Source organism: Phyllobates terribilis, unplaced genomic scaffold (assembly GCF_046119375.1).
Source record: "Phyllobates terribilis strain yellow unplaced genomic scaffold, ASM4611937v1 Scaffold_8__6_contigs__length_399053987, whole genome shotgun sequence".
NCBI classification, from domain to species: domain Eukaryota; kingdom Metazoa; phylum Chordata; class Amphibia; order Anura; family Dendrobatidae; genus Phyllobates; species Phyllobates terribilis.
The window spans coordinates 166,787,017-166,806,784 of NW_027362768.1; positions in this window are offsets into that span (position 1 = coordinate 166,787,017).

The following is a 19,768-nucleotide window of genomic DNA, read 5'->3' on the forward strand; positions in this document are numbered from 1 at the left end:
ACAACACCAGCCTCAGCGGTCTGCACTGGAGCGGCGGTTCACTCTGACCGCAATCCACTGGTGGCGTAGTCGGACATTTAAACATCAAAACCACATAAATAGTTCCGCCACTGGTTTGACCGCCCTGAGCCACAGAACCGGGTTGCCGCCACGGAGACTACAACCACCAGCATCCACCAAAAAGGGTCCGGCTCCGGGTGTCCCAAGGCCCAGGGGGCGCGTCAGAACATTTTCATCACCTTTCACAATCACCAATGGGACAAGGCAGGGATGTTCTCTGTCCCCTCTCTTATACATCCTAGTGACGGAGCACCTGCTCTCATCAATTCGCCATAACCCCAATATTAGGTGGATTGAGGTGGGAGGCACCGAGTACAAGTGCTCTCTATTTGCTGATGATGTCCTAGTATATATCACTCAATCACATATATCCATCCATGCTGTTATGGCTGAAATAGATCACTTTGTTACATGGTCAAATTTTAAAATCAATGTAGCGAAGTCTGAGGCCCTCGATGTCTCCCTCCCCAAATCCATATAGCATTCCATCCAGTCCAACTTTCCCTTTGCCTGGCCCTCACAGGGTATCAAATACTTAGGAATTCCTATTCATAGAGACCTCTCCCATCTATGTTATCTTAATTTTGGGCCCTTTACTGAACAACTCCATACAGACCACGGTTGGCAAGTTAGAACTGTAAGATTCACTACGTGAACCACTGGTGTTTTGTGGAAAAGCACATGTACACTGTGTTCCAAATTATTATGCAAAAAGTGTTTAGGAGTGATAAGGGAAGAATTTGTTTGTTTGTCAGTTAAACTCATTGATGGTGATGTGTGTCAGGGCTCTTTATATCACTGTAAGCAATTGCAGACACCTGTGCTAATTAGTTTGGCAGGTGTGTCCAATGAAAGGCAAGACTACTTAAGAAGGCTGTCTCACATTATTAAGCAGCCTACATTTTCTGCCAAAATGGGAAAGAAAAAGGATGTGTCGGCTGCTGAGAAGCAACAAATTGTGGAGTGTTTAGGTCAAGGCATGACTACAATCAACATTGTGCGATGATCAGGATGAAGTGTCTTGGCAATCAAGAAGTATGTAGCTGATTCACAGTACACACGTGTGCATGCTGATAAGGGCAAATTGAGGACTCTTTCCTACAGGCAATTACGTCAGGTTGAAAGAGCAGCGGCAAAAAAGCCTTGTCATAGCAGCAGACAAGTTTTTGAAGCTGCTTGTGCCTCCAACGTCCCCCGAACAACAAGATGCAGGGTCCTTCAGAGGTTTGCAGCTGTGCATACGCCATCCTGTTGACCTCCTCTATCCACTTCACAGAAGCAGAAACGGCTCCAGTGGGCCAAACATTACATGAAGACTGATTTCAAAACTGTTTTGTTCACGGATGAGTGCCGTGCAGCGCTCGATGGTCCAGATGGATGGAGTGGAGGATGGCTGGTTGATGGACACCCCACGCAAACACGGCTACAGCGCCAACAAGGAGGAGGTGGAGTAATGTTTTGGGCTGGAATCATGGGGAGAGAGATTGTCGGCCCCTTTAGGATCCCTGAAGGCGCTAAAGATGAACTCCATAATGTATGTGGATTTTCTCAAACAGCACTTCCTGCCATGGTTCAAGAAGAAGAACCGTGTATTTCACAGCAAGATCATTTTTCTGCATGATAATGCACCATCTCATGCTGCACATAAAACATCTGCATCTCTGGCTGATATGGGCAGAAAAGGGGACAAACTTATGGTGTGACCCCCATGCTCCCCTGACCTCTACCCCATTCAGAACCTTTGGAGCATCATTAAAAGGAGTGTCTATGATGGATGGAGGCAGTTCACATCTAAGCAACAGCTCTGGGAGGGTATTCTGTCCTCATGCAAAACAATTGAAGCAGAAGCCATCCAAAACCTGACAAATTCAATGGACGAGAGAGTTCAGAAGCTCCTTTCGAACAAGGGGTCCTATGTGAAAATGTAACATCACCTAGAATAAAGTTTTGAGTTGAAAACTGTTTGATTTCAGTTTCTAACAACCTGCTAATGCTTATAATTTCAAAAATGACCATTTTTTTGGTCTTTATTAAAATGAAAAGGTTGATCGAAAAGTTTGGGGGATCTAAGAGTGTGGCAACCCAGTAGTCATGATTACTTCGAATTCTGACAATATGAGGGTCATGCTGCAGGTAGTGCAGCAAGAAGGCACTTATGTGTCTTGCGCATCTCGGAGCCCCAAAATTATTTTCCGGGCTAGATGCAGCTAAAAATTATTATTAATTTTAAATCTGGTGAAGCTTTAGTATAGATGGCCTAATAGGATCAGTGCTGCACACTGCTACAAAGCCCAAATTATTTTCCAGTCAAGATACAGATAAACATGATTAGTAATTTTAAATCTGGTGGAGCTTATTATAGATGGCCTAATAGAATCAGTGCTGCACACTGCTACAAAGCCCAAATTATTTTCCAGCCAAGATACAGATAAACATGATTAGTAATTTTAAATCTGGTGGAGCTTATTTTAGATGGCCTAATAGAATCAGTGCTGCACACTGCTACAAAGCCCAAATTATTTTCCAGCCAAGATACAGATAAACATGATTAGTAATTTGAAAGCTTAAAATGGTTGGTAGGGTGATTTTAACCAATCATCAAGCTTTTACTCTCCCCAGGATGACACATGGGTAGAAAAGTCGTTTCGGATCCATGATTTGTTCATCTTTATGAACGTGAGTCTGTCTACATTATCAGTGGAGAGCCGCGTGCGCTTATCTGTCAGCACACCACCAGCAGCGCTGAACACACGTTCAGACAGAACGCTGGCTGCGGGGCATGACAAGATCTCCTAGGCGTAAGTGGCTAGCTCCGGCCATTTATCCAGATTGGAAGCCCAAAAAGAGCAAGGGTCCAGTGACACAGTCGTGGCTTCAATGTTTACTTGGAGATACTCCTGTACCATCGTCTCTAGGCGTTGACTATGTGTCAGACTTCTTGTCTCCTGTGGCCTTGCAAAGGATGGGCTAAAAAAGTGGTGAAATGATTCCGCAAAATTGATGTTACCAGCAGATACTGTGGTTCTGTTACGGTTTGAGTGCTGAACACTTGACGGTCCCACGGTTGGCAAGTTGGAACTGTGAGATTCACTACGTGCACCACTGGTATTTTGTGGAAAAGCACATGTAAGATTCTGCAACAGTCTCTGCTGATACTCCTGCATGCGTGCATCCCTTTCTATGGCAGGAATAATTTCTGCAAATTTACTTTTGTACCGGGGATCTAACAGTGTGGCAACCCAGTAGTCAGGATTATTTCTAATTCTCACAATTCGAGGGTCATGTTGCAGGTAGTGCAGCAAGAAGGCACTCATGTGTGTTGCGCAACCAGGAGCACCAAGTCCCTGTTGTGTTAGTGGCGAGGTAACAATCATGCTTCCTTCCTCTGTCCTCTCCCCCAACCTCGCACAACAGAAATGTGATCAAGGTCTCCCTCATCTGATGAGTCTTCCATCAGTTCGTCCTCCACTTCTTCCTGGGCTCCTGCACCTTCCTCACTAGTTTGGCTGCTACCATGCGCCCTGGTAAAACCATCTCCCCCACCCTCACATGCCTGCCGCCTTGGTGCTGCCGACCGTCTGGACCTTGCAGATGTTAGCCCTTCCGCATACAACTCCTCCTCCTCTACTTCCTCCACCTCCTCTTGTGCCACCACCTGACTCCGAATTCTGTTTAACATGTGCTCCAGCATGTAAATCACCGGAATAGTCATGCTGATAATGGCATCGTCAGCACTAAACATCTTCGTCGCCATTTCAAAACTGTGCAGAAGGGTGCATCGGTCCCTGATCTGAGACCACTCCTCCAGCGTGATTTGCCCCACCTCTGAATCTCGTTGGCCCAGTCTATACGTCAGAACGTATTGCACCAGGGCTTGTCGGTGCTGCCACAGTCGCTGCAACATGTGCAGAGTTGAATTCCACCGGGTAGGCAAATCGCATTTTAACCGGTGAAGTGGCAGGCCCAACGACTTCTGTAGAGATGTAAGTCGCTGAGCTGCGGGATGCGAACGGCGGAAGTGAGCACACAGCGACCGTGCCCTCTGCAGAAGGCCATCTAGTCTGGGATAGTGGGCTAAAAATTGCTGGACAACCAGGTTCAACACGTGAGCCATAGAAGGCACGTGTGTGACATTGCCCTGGCGAAGGGCCGCACCCAGGTTTGCAGCATTGTCGCACACGGCCTTCCCTGGTTTCAGGTCCAGTGGAGACAACCATTCATGAAATTGGTTCTCCAGAGCTGACCACAACTCCTCAGCTGTGTGACTCACATTTCCCAGACATTTCAATGTAAAAACCGCCTGATGACGTTGAGCCCTACTGCCAGCATAGTAAGGAGGTGTGCAGGATCCCTTCTGCGCAGTTAGAAAGCTTGTGGCATGACCAGACAGGCTTTGGGTGCAGGTGGAAGACCGAGAGGAGGTTGAGGAGGCAGAAGCAGTGGAGGAACTTTGACATAAAGAGGATTGACGCACAACTCGTGGGGACGGCAAGACTTGGACAGCAGCCCCTTGTCCTGCTGTCACCATAGTTACCCAGTGCCCAGTCAGCGACATGTAACGCCCCTGTCCATGCCTACTCGTCCAAGTGTCTGTGGTGAAATGCACCCTGTCACACACAGAGTTTCTCAAAAAAGCGGTGATGTTGTGTGCGACATGCTGGTGGAGCGCAGGCACACCTTTCTTTGAGAAGTAATGCCGACTGGGCATCTGGTACTGGGGCACTGCGACGGACATAAGGTCTCGAAAATCCTCTGTGTCCACCAGGCGGAAAGGCAGCATTTCTGTAGCCAAGAGCTTGCAGATGGTGAAATTCAACCTCTTAGCTTTCTCATGGCTAGGAGGAAATGGTCTTTTACTTGTCCACATCTGAGGGACTGAGGGCTGGCTATTGTGCTTAGACGGGGTTGATAAGGGTGTCCCCGGCAAACTGCCGGTCTGTGAGGAAGATGCAGGCGGACATGTTAGGTTGCCTTGATCCAAAGGTGGTGCTATCGATGTCGGACAGCGCTCAACACCAGCTGGTGTTATCACCTCCAAAGAAAATGATGACCTGCCAATCACGCTGGCTGTTGCGGGTAAAGAGGTGGCAGGTCTGCGCCCCAAAACAGGTGTGACTGCTGTCCCCCCAGTCACAGAGGATGAAGAGGTCGCGGATGCACAAGATATGGCAGACGGTGGTTGGCCCGGCCGGCTAGGCCGCATTGTAGCACACTGAGCTTCCCACTGCAACTTATGCTTCATGTCCATGTGCCGGTTCATGCATGAAGTACTCAAACTACGTATTTTTTGGCCTCTACTTAGCTTTTGCTGACAAATGTTACAGATAACACGAGTTGGGTCATCTTTATCGATCTGAAAAAATGCCCAGGCTATGCAAGGCTTAGCACCCATGCGACCTGAAGAGCCACCACGACTTGTGGTGAGAGGCAGAGTTGTGTTTGAGGATGCAGTTGTTGACGTGCTTCCAGTACTACGTCTCTGTCCAGGAAGGCGCAACCTGACCTCGTCGTCACTAGCATCTTCCTCCACCTCCTCTGCTGACCTCATCTCTTGGCTGACTGTGGGTTGACAGTAAGTGGGATCTCCAACCTCATCATCATCACCCTGTGCGTTATCACACCCGTCGTCCTCAGAGCCAACCTGTTCCTGCCCTGACAAAAAACTAAAGTTGTCGCTCCAATCAGGTATTTGAGTCTTATCATCGTCTTCCTCATTGTCTCCACCAACAGGAGTTACAGTTTGGGAATGAGGGTCTACATTATGGTCAGAACCTTCTGCGTCTGGTCCTGGATCCGACTCATAAAGATTCTGGGCATCAGTGCAGATCATTTCCTCGTCTGGATTCACAGAAGCGCTGGAGTCGACCTCTGATTCCCAGGCTATAGTATGAGTAAACAGCTCTGCAGACTCAACCATCTGTTCTACCTCATACTCAGACGGGCAGCTGGAGATTTGGGAGCTGTGAGGAAGCAAGTGCGATTGGGGTGACACCTTTGAGGACTGGAGTATTTGTGATGTTGAAGCTGATGTGGAGGAGAGCCCACTTAAAGGAGCACTTGATATCCGTTGAAGCACCTGCTGTTTTTGTGCCTCATCTGGAATTTGTAGCGATTGGCGTGGCCGTAAGAAAGGGATCTTATCACATTGTCCGCTAAAAGAAGTAGACATTTTAGTTTGGCTGGAAGATGGTCTTTCTTCTGCAGATGTTACTGTTGCTTTAACACCTACCCCATGGACACAACCTTTTTTCCCCTTCCCAACACGCCTATTCCCCTTTCCACCAGCAGCAGGCCTTTTTCCACTCATTTTGGTGGTTAACTAATTCACAACTCTGGAGTTGTTTGCACAAAAAAACAATGGATGGTAACTGAGCAGAGCTGAGTGGCCAAACTGTGGTATTCGGCCAAAACTATTGGCTGGGTTAGATGCAGAAAAAAATTATATTCAATTTGCAACCTGATGGAGGTCAGTATAGATGGACTAATACAACAAGTCCCACACACAGCTAGAATCCCAATATTTTTTCAGAGGTAGATGCAGAAAAAAATATATTCAGTTTGCAACCTGATGGAGGTCAGTATAGATGGACTAATAGAGAAAGTCCGACACACTGCTAGAAGGCCAAATATTTTTTCAGAGCTAGATGCAGAAAAAAATTATATTCAGTTTGCAACCTGATGGAGGTCTGTATAGATGGATTAATAGAACAAGACCCACACACAGCTAGAAGCCCAATATTTTTTCAGAGGTAGATGCAGAAAAAAATATATTCAGTTTGCAACCTGATGGAGGTCAGTATAGATGGAATAATACAACAAGTCCCACACACAGCTAGAAGCCCAATATTTTTTCAGAGGTAGATGCAGAAAAAAATATATTCAGTTTGCAACCTGATGGAGGTCAGTATAGATGGACTAATACAACAAGTCCCATACACAGCTAGAAGCCCAAATATTTTTTCAGAGGTACTGTAGATGCAGATAAAAATTATTTTTAATTTGCAACCTGATGGAGGTCAGTATAAGTGGACTAATAGAGAAAGTCCGACACACTGTTAGAAGGCCAAATATTTTTTCAGAGCTAAATGCAGAAAAAAATTATATTCAGTTTGCAACCTGATGGAGGTCAGTATAGATGGACTAACAGAGAAAGTCCCACACACTGCTAGAAGGCCAAATATTTTTTCAGAGCTAGATGCAGAAAAAAATTATATTCAGTTTGCAACCTGATGGAGGTCAGTATAGATGGACTAACAGAGAAAGTCCCACACACTGCTAGAAGGCCAAATATTTTTTCAGAGCTAGATGCAGAAAAAAATTATATTCAGTTTGCAACCTGATGGAGGTCTGTATAGATGGATTAATAGAACAAGACCCACACACAGCTAGAAGCCCAATATTTTTTCAGAGGTAGATGCAGAAAAAAATATATTCAGTTTGCAACCTGATGGAGGTCAGTATAGATGGACTAATACAACAAGTCCCACACACAGCTAGAAGCCCAATATTTTTTCAGAGGTAGATGCAGAAAAAAATATATTCAGTTTGCAACCTGATGGAGGTCAGTATAGATGGACTAATACAACAAGTCCCACACACAGCTAGAAGCCCAAATATTTTTTCAGAGGTACTGTAGATGCAGATAAAAATTATTTTTAATTTGCAACCTGATGGAGGTCAGTATAGATGGACTAATAGAGAAAGTCCGACACACTGCTAGAAGGCCAAATATTTTTTCAGAGCTAAATGCAGAAAAAAATTATATTCAGTTTGCAACCTGATGGAGGTCAGTATAGATGGACTAACAGAGAAAGTCCCACACACTGCTAGAAGGCCAAATATTTTTTCAGAGCTAGATGCAGAAAAAAATTATATTCAGTTTGCAACCTGATGGAGGTCAGTATAGATGGACTAACAGAGAAAGTCCCACACACTGCTAGAAGGCCAAATATTTTTTCAGAGCTAGATGCAGAAAAAAATTATATTCAGTTTGCAACCTGATGGAGGTCTGTATAGATGGATTAATAGAACAAGACCCACACACAGCTAGAAGCCCAATATTTTTTCAGAGGTAGATGCAGAAAAAAATATATTCAGTTTGCAACCTGATGGAGGTCAGTATAGATGGACTAATACAACAAGTCCCACACACAGCTAGAAGCCCAATATTTTTTCAGAGGTAGATGCAGAAAAAAATATATTCAGTTTGCAACCTGATGGAGGTCAGTATAGATGGACTAATACAACAAGTCCCACACACAGCTAGAAGCCCAAATATTTTTTCAGAGGTACTGTAGATGCAGATAAAAATTATTTTTAATTTGCAACCTGATGGAGGTCAGTATAGATGGACTAATAGAGAAAGTCCGACACACTGCTAGAAGGCCAAATATTTTTTCAGAGCTAGATGCAGAAAAAAATTATATTCAGTTTGCAACCTGATGGAGGTCAGTATAGATGGACTAACAGAGAAAGTCCCACACACTGCTAGAAGGCCAAATATTTTTTCAGAGCTAGATGCAGAAAAAAATTATATTCAGTTTGCAACCTGATGGAGGTCAGTATAGATGGACTAACAGAGAAAGTCCCACACACTGCTAGAAGGCCAAATATTTTTTCAGAGCTAGATGCAGAAAAAAATTATATTCAGTTTGCCACCTGATGGAGGTCTGTATAGATGGATTAATAGAACAAGACCCACACACAGCTAGAAGCCCAATATTTTTTCAGAGGTAGATGCAGAAAAAAATATATTCAGTTTGCAACCTGATGGAGGTCAGTATAGATGGACTAATACAACAAGTCCCACACACAGCTAGAAGCCCAATATTTTTTCAGAGGTAGATGCAGAAAAAAATATATTCAGTTTGCAAACTGATGGAGGTCAGTATAGATGGACTAATACAACAAGTCCCACACACAGCTAGAAGCCCAAATATTTTTTCAGAGGTACTGTAGATGCAGATAAAAATTATTTTTAATTTGCAACCTGATGGAGGTCAGTATAGATGGACTAATAGAGAAAGTCCGACACACTGCTAGAAGGCCAAATATTTTTTCAGAGCTAGATGCAGAAAAAAATTATATTCAGTTTGCAACCTGATGGAGGTCAGTATAGATGGACTAACAGAGAAAGTCCCACACACTGCTAGAAGGCCAAATATTTTTTCAGAGCTAGATGCAGAAAAAAATTATATTCAGTTTGCAACCTGATGGAGGTCAGTATAGATGGACTAACAGAGAAAGTCCCACACACTGCTAGAAGGCCAAATATTTTTTCAGAGCTAGATGCAGAAAAAAATTATATTCAGTTTGCAACCTGATGGAGGTCTGTATAGATGGATTAATAGAACAAGACCCACTCACAGCTAGAAGCCCAATATTTTTTCAGAGGTAGATGCAGAAAAAAATATATTCAGTTTGCAACCTGATGGAGGTCAGTATAGATGGACTAATACAACAAGTCCCACACACAGCTAGAAGCCCAATATTTTTTCAGAGGTAGATGCAGAAAAAAATATATTCAGTTTGCAACCTGATGGAGGTCAGTATAGATGGACTAATACAACAAGTCCCACACACAGCTAGAAGCCCAAATATTTTTTCAGAGGTACTGTAGATGCAGATAAAAATTATTTTTAATTTGCAACCTGATGGAGGTCAGTATAGATGGACTAATAGAGAAAGTCCGACACACTGCTAGAAGGCCAAATATTTTTTCAGAGCTAGATGCAGAAAAAAATTATATTCAGTTTGCAACCTGATGGAGGTCAGTATAGATGGACTAACAGAGAAAGTCCCACACACTGCTAGAAGGCCAAATATTTTTTCAGAGCTAGATGCAGAAAAAAATTATATTCAGTTTGCAACCTGATGGAGGTCAGTATAGATGGACTAACAGAGAAAGTCCCACACACTGCTAGAAGGCCAAATATTTTTTCAGAGCTAGATGCAGAAAAAAATTATATTCAGTTTGCAACCTGATGGAGGTCTGTATAGATGGATTAATAGAACAAGACCCACACACAGCTAGAAGCCCAATATTTTTTCAGAGGTAGATGCAGAAAAAAATATATTCAGTTTGCAACCTGATGGAGGTCAGTATAGATGGACTAATACAACAAGTCCCACACACAGCTAGAAGCCCAATATTTTTTCAGAGGTAGATGCAGAAAAAAATATATTCAGTTTGCAACCTGATGGAGGTCAGTATAGATGGACTAATACAACAAGTCCCACACACAGCTAGATGCCCAAATATTTTTTCAGAGGTACTGTAGATGCAGAAAAAAATTATTTTTAATTTGCAACCTGATGGAGGTCAGTATAGATGGACTAATAGAGAAAGTCCAACACACTGCTAGAAGGCCAAATATTTTTTCAGAGCTAGATGCAGAAAAAAATTATATTCAGTTTGCAACCTGATGGAGGTCAGTATAGATGGACAAACAGAGAAAGTCCCACACACTGCTAGAAGGCCAAATATTTTTTCAGAGCTAGATGCAGAAAAAAATTATATTCAGTTTGCAACCTGATGGAGGTCAGTATAGATGGACTAACAGAGAAAGTCCCACACACTGCTAGAAGGCCAAATATTTTTTCAGAGCTAGATGCAGAAAAAAATTATATTCAGTTTGCAACCTGATGGAGGTCTGTATAGATGGATTAATTGAACAAGACCCACACACAGCTAGAAGCCCAATATTTTTTCAGAGGTAGATGCAGAAAAAAATATATTCAGTTTGCAACCTGATGGAGGTCAGTATAGATGGACTAATACAACAAGTCCCACACACAGCTAGAAGCCCAATATTTTTTCAGAGGTATATGCAGAAAAAAATATATTCAGTTTGCAACCTGATGGAGGTCAGTATAGATGGACTAATACAACAAGTCCCACACACAGCTAGAAGCCCAAATATTTTTTCAGAGGTACTGTAGATGCAGATAAAAATTATTTTTAATTTGCAACCTGATGGAGGTCAGTATGGATGGACTAATAGAGAAAGTCCGACACACTGCTAGAAGGCCAAATATTTTTTCAGAGCTAGATGCAGAAAAAAATTATATTCAGTTTGCAACCTGATGGAGGTCAGTATAGATGGACTAACAGAGAAAGTCCCACACACTGCTAGAAGGCCAAATATTTTTTCAGAGCTAGATGCAGAAAAAAATTATATTCAGTTTGCAACCTGATGGAGGTCTGTATAGATGGATTAATTGAACAAGACCCACACACAGCTAGAAGCCCAATATTTTTTCAGAGGTAGATGCAGAAAAAAATATATTCAGTTTGCAACCTGATGGAGGTCAGTATAGATGGACTAATACAACAAGTCCCACACACAGCTAGAAGCCCAATATTTTTTCAGAGGTATATGCAGAAAAAAATATATTCAGTTTGCAACCTGATGGAGGTCAGTATAGATGGACTAATACAACAAGTCCCACACACAGCTAGAAGCCCAAATATTTTTTCAGAGGTACTGTAGATGCAGATAAAAATTATTTTTAATTTGCAACCTGATGGAGGTCAGTATGGATGGACTAATAGAGAAAGTCCGACACACTGCTAGAAGGCCAAATATTTTTTCAGAGCTAGATGCAGAAAAAAATTATATTCAGTTTGCAACCTGATGGAGGTCAGTATAGATGGACTAACAGAGAAAGTCCCACACACTGCTAGAAGGCCAAATATTTTTTCAGAGCTAGATGCAGAAAAAAATTATATTCAGTTTGCAACCTGATGGAGGTCTGTATAGATGGATTAATAGAACAAGACCCACACACAGCTAGAAGCCCAATATTTTTTCAGAGGTAGATGCAGAAAAAAATATATTCAGTTTGCAACCTGATGGAGGTCAGTATAGATGGACTAATACAACAAGTCCCACACACAGCTAGAAGCCCAATATTTTTTCAGAGGTAGATGCAGAAAAAAATATATTCAGTTTGCAACCTGATGGAGGTCAGTATAGATGGACTAATACAACAAGTCCCACACACAGCTAGAAGCCCAAATATTTTTTCAGAGGTACTGTAGATGCAGATAAAAATTATTTTTAATTTGCAACCTGATGGAGGTCAGTATAGATGGACTAATAGAGAAAGTCCGACACACTGCTAGAAGGCCAAATATTTTTTCAGAGCTAGATGCAGAAAAAAATTATATTCAGTTTGCAACTTGATGGAGGTCAGTATAGATGGACTAATAGAATGATGCTATGCCCAAAAGATTTTACTTCACTAGGTGCAGTAAAAAAATTGGTATTCTATACACAGGTGGTATATCTTGCAACACAGATAGGCTACTCCACTGACTAACACACTCTGCAATAGGCCAAAAAGGATTAGCTTTGCTAGATTCAGCCAAATGCTGTGAAAAAAACTTGCACAGCACTGGCACAGACCTGCCTGGCAAAAACTGATAGGAACTGATGTAACCTAGTCCTGAAAAGGACTCCAATTACAATTAGTCTTTACTCCCACAATCTATCTATTTAAGAGCACAGACCTCCCTGATAAAAGTCGTAGGAAATGCTGTAACCTAGTCCTTAAAAGGACTGCAATCACAACTATTCCCTACTCCCAAGCTATCTGTATATTTGTGCGAAAATTGGCTTGAAATTAACAAGGTATAGCGCACACAGCAACAGCGGTGCCGTCTAACACGCAGCTGAAGCAGTGAGAAAATGGTGGCGACGGGGAAAATGGCTTGGTCTTATAGGGCAAGGACATGTGACATACACTGCCAATGACACATGCCCTTGCTTGTGTGAAAAAAAGCACTTCGCTCCGTGTGTGCGCTGCTGATAGGCTGACAGATTGCACCTCCCCACTGCAAATGCGGGAAAGAGAAAAAAAAATGGAGATCTTCATTGTTCCTGCAGAGATAAATCCCCTGCCCCTCCCCCCACCCCGCTGTACACTCAAACTGCGCATTAACATTAATTTTCATCATTACTGAGAAAAAATCCAGTTATGATTTTGGTGCACGAACAGTTATCGAACATAACCTCGAACAGCCGAATTTTTCTCAAATTGTTCGTGTTCGCCGAACGGCTCGAACACCGCCCAAAACAGCTCGAATTTGAGATTGGTGAACAGTTCGAGTAGAACAACGCTCATCTCTAATCGTCAGCACTAGACATCTTCGTCGCCATTTCAAAACTGTGCAGAAGGGTGCATAGGTCCCTGATCTGAGACCACTCCTCCAGCGTGATTTGCCCCACCTCTGGATCTCGTTGGCCCAGGCTATACGTCAGAACGTATTGCACCAGGGCTTGTCGGTGCTGCCACAGTCGCTGCAACATGTGCAGAGTTGAATTCCACCGGGTAGGCACATCGCATTTTAGCCGGTGAAGTGGCAGGCCCAACGACTTCTGTAGAGATGTAAGTCGCTGAGCTGCGGGATGCGAACGGCGAAAGTGAGCACACAGCGACCGTGCCCTCTGCAGAAGGCCATCTAGTCTGGGATAGTGGGCTAAAAATTTCTGGACAACCAGGTTCAACACGTGAGCCATACAAGGCACGTGTGTGACATTGCCCCGGCGAAGGGCCGCACCCAGGTTTGCAGCATTGTCGCACACGGCCTTCCCTGGTTTCAGGTCCAGTGGAGACAACCATTCATGAAATTGGTTCTCCAGAGCTGACCACAACTCCTCAGCTATGTGACTCACATTTCCCAGACATTTCAATGTAAAAACCGCCTGATGACGTTGAGCCCTACTACCAGCATAGTAAGGAGGTGTGCAGGATCCCTTCTGCGCAGTTAGAAAGCTTGTGGCATGACCAGACAGGCTTTGGGTGCAGGTGGAAGACCGAGAGGAGGTTGAGGAGGCAGAAGCAGTGGAGGAACTTTGACATAAAGAGGATTGACGCACAACTCGTGGGGACGGCAAGACTTGGACAGCAGCCCCTTGTCCTGCTGTCACCATAGTTACCCAGTGCCCAGTCAGCGACATGTAACGCCCCTGTCCATGCCTACTCGTCCAAGTGTCTGTGGTGAAATGCACCCTGTCACACACAGAGTTTCTCAAAGAAGCGGTGATGTTGTGTGCGACATGCTGGTGGAGTGCAGGCACACCTTTCTTTGAGAAGTAGTGCCGACTGGGCATCTGGTACTGGGGCACTGCGACGGATATAAGGTCTCGAAAATCCTCTGTGTCCACCAGGCGGAAAGGCACCATTTCTGTAGCCAAGAACTTGCAGATAGTGAAATTCAACCTCTTAACTTTCTCATGGCTAGGAGGAAATCGTCTTTTACTTGTCCACATCTGAGGGACCGAGGGCTGGCTATTGTGCTTAGACGGGGTTGATAAGGGTGTCCCCGGCAAACTGCCGGTCTGTGAGGAAGATGCAGGCGGACATGTTAGGTTGCCTTGATCCAAAGGTGGTACTATCGATGTCGGACAGCGCTCAACACCAGCTGGTGTTACCACCTCCAAAGAAAATGATGACCTGCCAATCACGCTGGCTGTTGCGGGTAAAGAGGTGGCAGGTCTGCGCCCCAAAACAGGTGTGACTGCTGTCCCCCCAGTCACAGAGGATGAAGAGGCCGCGGATGCACAAGATATGGCAGACGGTGGTTGGCCCGGCCGGCTAGGCCGCATTGTAGCACACTGAGCTTCCCACTGCAACTTATGCTTCATGTCCATGTGCCGGTTCATGCATGAAGTACTCAAACTATGTATTTTTTGGCCTCTACTTAGCTTTTGCTGACAAATGTTACAGATAACACGAGTTGGGTCATCTTTATCGATCTGAAAAAATGCCCAGGCTATGCAAGGCTTAGCACCCATGCGACCTGAAGAGCCACCACGACTTGTGGTGAGAGGCAGAGTTGTGTTTGAGGATGCAGTTGTTGACGTGCTTCCAGTACTACGTCTCTGTCCAGGAAGGCGCAACCTGACCTCGTCGTCACTAGCATCTTCCTCCACCTCCTCTGCTGACCTCATCTCTTGGCTGACTGTGGGTTGACAGTAAGTGGGATCTCCAACCTCATCATCATCACCCTGTGCGTTATCACACCCGTCGTCCTCAGAGCCAACCTGTTCCTGCCCTGACAAAAAACTAAAGTTGTCGCTCCAATCAGGTATTTGAGTCTTATCATCGTCTTCCTCATTGTCTCCACCAACAGGAGTTACAGTTTGGGAATGAGGGTCTACATTATGGTCAGAACCTTCTGCGTCTGGTCCTGGATCCGACTCATAAAGATTCTGGGCATCAGTGCAGATCATTTCCTCGTCTGGATTCACAGAAGCGCTGGAGTCGACCTCTGATTCCCAGGCTATAGTATGAGTAAACAGCTCTGCAGACTCAACCATCTGTTCTACCTCATACTCAGACGGGCAGCTGGAGATTTGGGAGCTGTGAGGAAGCAAGTGCGATTGGGGTGACACCTTTGAGGACTGGAGTATTTGTGATGTTGAAGTTGATGTGGAGGAGAGCCCACTTAAAGGAGCACTTGATATCCGTTGAAGCACCTGCTGTTTTTGTGCCTCATCTGGAATTTGTAGCGATTGGCGTGGCCGTAAGAAAGGGATCTTATCACATTGTCCGCTAAAAGAAGTAGACATTTTAGTTTGGCTGGAAGATGGTCTTTCTTCTGCAGATGTTACTGTTACTTTTTTCCCCTTCCCAACACACCTATTCCCCTTTCCACCAGCAGCAGGCCTTTTTCCACTCATTTTGGTGGTTAACTAATTAACAACTCTGGAGTTGTTTGCACAAAAAAACAATGGATGGGAACCGAGCAGAGCTGAGTGGCCAAACTGTGGTATTAGGCCAAAACTATTGGCTGGGTTAGATGCAGAAAAAAATTATATTCAATTTGCAACCTGATGGAGGTCAGTATAGATGGACTAATAGAGAAAGTCCCACACACTGCTAGAAGGCCAAATATTTTTTCAGAGCTAGATGCAGATAAAAATTATTTTTAATTTGCAACCTGATGGAGGTCAGTATAGATGGACTAATAGAGAAAGTCCCACACACTGCTAGAAGGCCAAATATTTTTTCAGAGCTAGATGCAGATAAAAATTATTTTTAATTTGCAACCTGATGGAGGTCAGTATAGATGGACTAATAGAGAAAGTCCCACACACTGCTAGAAGGCCAAGTATTTTTTCAGAGGTAGATGCAGAAAAAAATATATTCAGTTTGCAACCTGATGGAGCTCAGTATAGATGGACTAATAGAGAAAGTCCCACACACAGCTAGAAGCCCAATATTTTTTCAGAGGTAGATGCAGAAAAAAATATATTCAGTTTGCAACCTGATGGAGGTCAGTATAGATGGACTAATACAACAAGTCCCACACAGAGCTAGAAGCCCAATATTTTTTCAGAGGTAGATGCAGAAAAAAATATATTCAGTTTGCAACCTGATGGAGGTCTGTATAGATGGATTAATAGAACAAGTCCCACACACAGCTAGAAGCCCAATATTTTTTCAGAGGTAGATGCAGAAAAAAATATATTCAGTTTGCAACCTGATGGAGGTCAGTATAGATGGACTAATACAACAAGTCCCACACACAGCTAGAAGCCCAATATTTTTTCAGAGGTAGATGCAGAAAAAAATATATTCAGTTTGCAACCTGATGGAGGTCTGTATAGATGGACTAATAGAGAAAGTCCCACACACAGCTAGAAGCCCAATATTTTTTCAGAGGTAGATGCAGAAAAAAATATATTCAGTTTGCAACCTGATGGAGGTCAGTATAGATGGACTAATACAACAAGTCCCACACAGAGCTAGAAGCCCAATATTTTTTCAGAGGTAGATGCAGAAAAAAATATATTCAGTTTGCAACCTGATGGAGGTCTGTATAGATGGATTAATAGAACAAGTCCCACACACAGCTAGAAGCCCAATATTTTTTCAGAGGTAGATGCAGAAAAAAATATATTCAGTTTGCAACCTGATGGAGGTCAGTATAGATGGACTAATACAACAAGTCCCACACACAGCTAGAAGCCCAATATTTTTTCAGAGGTAGATGCAGAAAAAAATATATTCAGTTTGCAACCTGATGGAGGTCTGTATAGATGGATTAATAGAACAAGTCCCACACACAGCTAGAAGCCCAATATTTTTTCAGAGGTAGATGCAGAAAAAATATATTCAGTTTGCAACCTGATGGAGGTCAGTATAGATGGACTAATATAACAAGTCCCACACATAGCTAGAAGCTCAATATTTTTTCAGAGGTAGATGCAGAAAAAAATATATTCAGTTTGCAACCTGATGGAGGTCAGTATAGATGGACTAATACAACAAGTCCCACACACAGCTAGAAGCCCAATATTTTTTCAGAGGTAGATGCAGAAAAAAATATATTCAGTTTGCAACCTGATGGAGGTCTGTATAGATGGATTAATAGAACAAGTCCCACACACAGCTAGAAGCCCAATATTTTTTCAGAGGTAGATGCAGAAAAAATATATTCAGTTTGCAACCTGATGGAGGTCAGTATAGATGGACTAATATAACAAGTCCCACACACAGCTAGAAGCCCAATATTTTTTCAGAGGTAGATGCAGAAAAAAATATATTCAGTTTGCAACCTGATGGAGGTCTGTATAGATGGACTAATACAACAAGTCCCACACACAGCTAGAAGCCCAATATTTTTTCAGAGGTAGATGCAGAAAAAAATATATTCAGTTTGCAACCTGATGGAGGTCAGTATAGATGGACTAATACAACAAGTCCCACACACAGCTAGAAGCCCAATATTTTTTCAGAGGTAGATGCAGAAAAAAATATATTCAGTTTGCAACCTGATGGAGGTCTGTATAGATGGATTAATAGAACAAGTCCCACACACAGCTAGAAGCCCAATATTTTTTCAGAGGTAGATGAAGAAAAAAATATATGCAGTTTGCAACCTGATGGAGGTCAGTATAGATGGACTAATACAACAAGTCCCACACACAGCTAGAAGCCCAATATTTTTTCAGAGCTAGATGCAGAAAAAAATTATATTCAATTTGCAACCTGATGAAGGTCAGTATAGATGGACTAATAGAATGATGCTATGCCCAAAAGATTTTACTTCACTAGGTGCAGTAAAAAAATTGGTATTCTATACACAGGTGGTATATCTTGCAACACGGATAGGCTACTCCACTGACTAACACACTCTGCAATAGGCCAAAAAGGATTAGCTTTGCTAGATTCAGCCAAATGCTGTGAAAAAAACTTGCACAGCACTGGCACAGACCTGCCTGGCAAAAACTGATAGGAACTGATGTAACCTAGTCCTGAAAAGGACTCCAATTACAATTAGTCTTTACTCCCACAATCTATCTATTTAAGAGCACAGACCTGCCTGATTTAAGTAGTAGGAAATGCTGTAACCTAGTCCTTAAAAGGACTGCAATCACAACTATTCCCTACTACCAAGCTATCTGTAGATTTGTGCGAAAATTGGCTTGAAATTAACAAGGTATAGCGCACACAGCAACAGCGGTGCCGTCTAACACGCAGCTGCAGCAGTGAGAAAATGGTGGCGACGGGGAAAATGGCTTGGTCTTATAGGGCAAGGACATGTGACATACACTGCCAATGACACATGCCTTTGCTTGTGTGAAAAAAAGCACTTCCCTCCGTGTGCGCGCTGCTGATAGGCTGACAGATTGCACCTCCCCACTGTAAATGCGGGAAAGAGAAAAAAAAAATGGAGATCTTCATTGTTCTTGCAGAGATCCATCCCCTGCCCCTCCCCCCACCTCGCTGTACACTCAAACTGCGTATTAACATTAATTTTCATCATTACTGAGAAAAAATCCAGTTATGATTTTGGTGCACGAACAGTTATCGAACATAACCTCGAACAGCCGAATTTTTCTCAAATTGTTCGTGTTCGCCGAACGGCTCGAACACCGCCCAAAACAGCTCGAATTTGAGATTGGCGAACAGTTCGAGTAGAACAACGCTCATCTCTACTGGAGACGCAGCACTACTTGTTTGTGTAGAGTTGGTTGTCGGTGCCGAGGAGGAGGTCATTTTACCTGTTGTAGGAAAACAACATTAATAGGTGTTAGATAATTTTAGAACAAATTTCTCACTTGGAGACCTCAGTAGAAAATATAGATTATTGTGGATTGTGTAAATCTGCAGCTCAGCATTCCTTATGTGATGTGTGTGAGATATAATGGACACTGTGGCTCCCATTCATAAAGGTGTTTGTGTAATTTTTCTGGCATAATTCAGCTTTATTTGTTGAAAACTGTTTGCACACCTTGGAAGTTGCATAAAAAGTTTGTAAAGTTGAACATTTTCACGTCTGCCCCAGCCAGATTCACTAAAATGGGCAATTTACAATTTATGCCTCTTTATTTGTGCAAATTTCTCCAGAGATTTACTCCAGTACCTGATGGGGCTTTCCAGGTAAGAGATGTACCTAAATAAGCATCAACCACAGTTACTGATAACACTGTTCTACAGCCAAATTGGTTCAGAGATGAAAACAGTCGAATTTAACTAATCTTGTGGTGCTGAAAAAGAATATGATATTTAAATTTGCCGATTTGGTCTAATTTTCAAGATCCAGAGGAGATTGTTACTACTTATGACTCCTTTCATGCAGGTTATGATCATTATTGCATTGTTAGTAGCACGTCTATTTCATCATCTATTTAGTATTTTGAGCCTCTCTTGTTCTATAATTTTAAAGCGACCAATCCAAAAACACTAATTC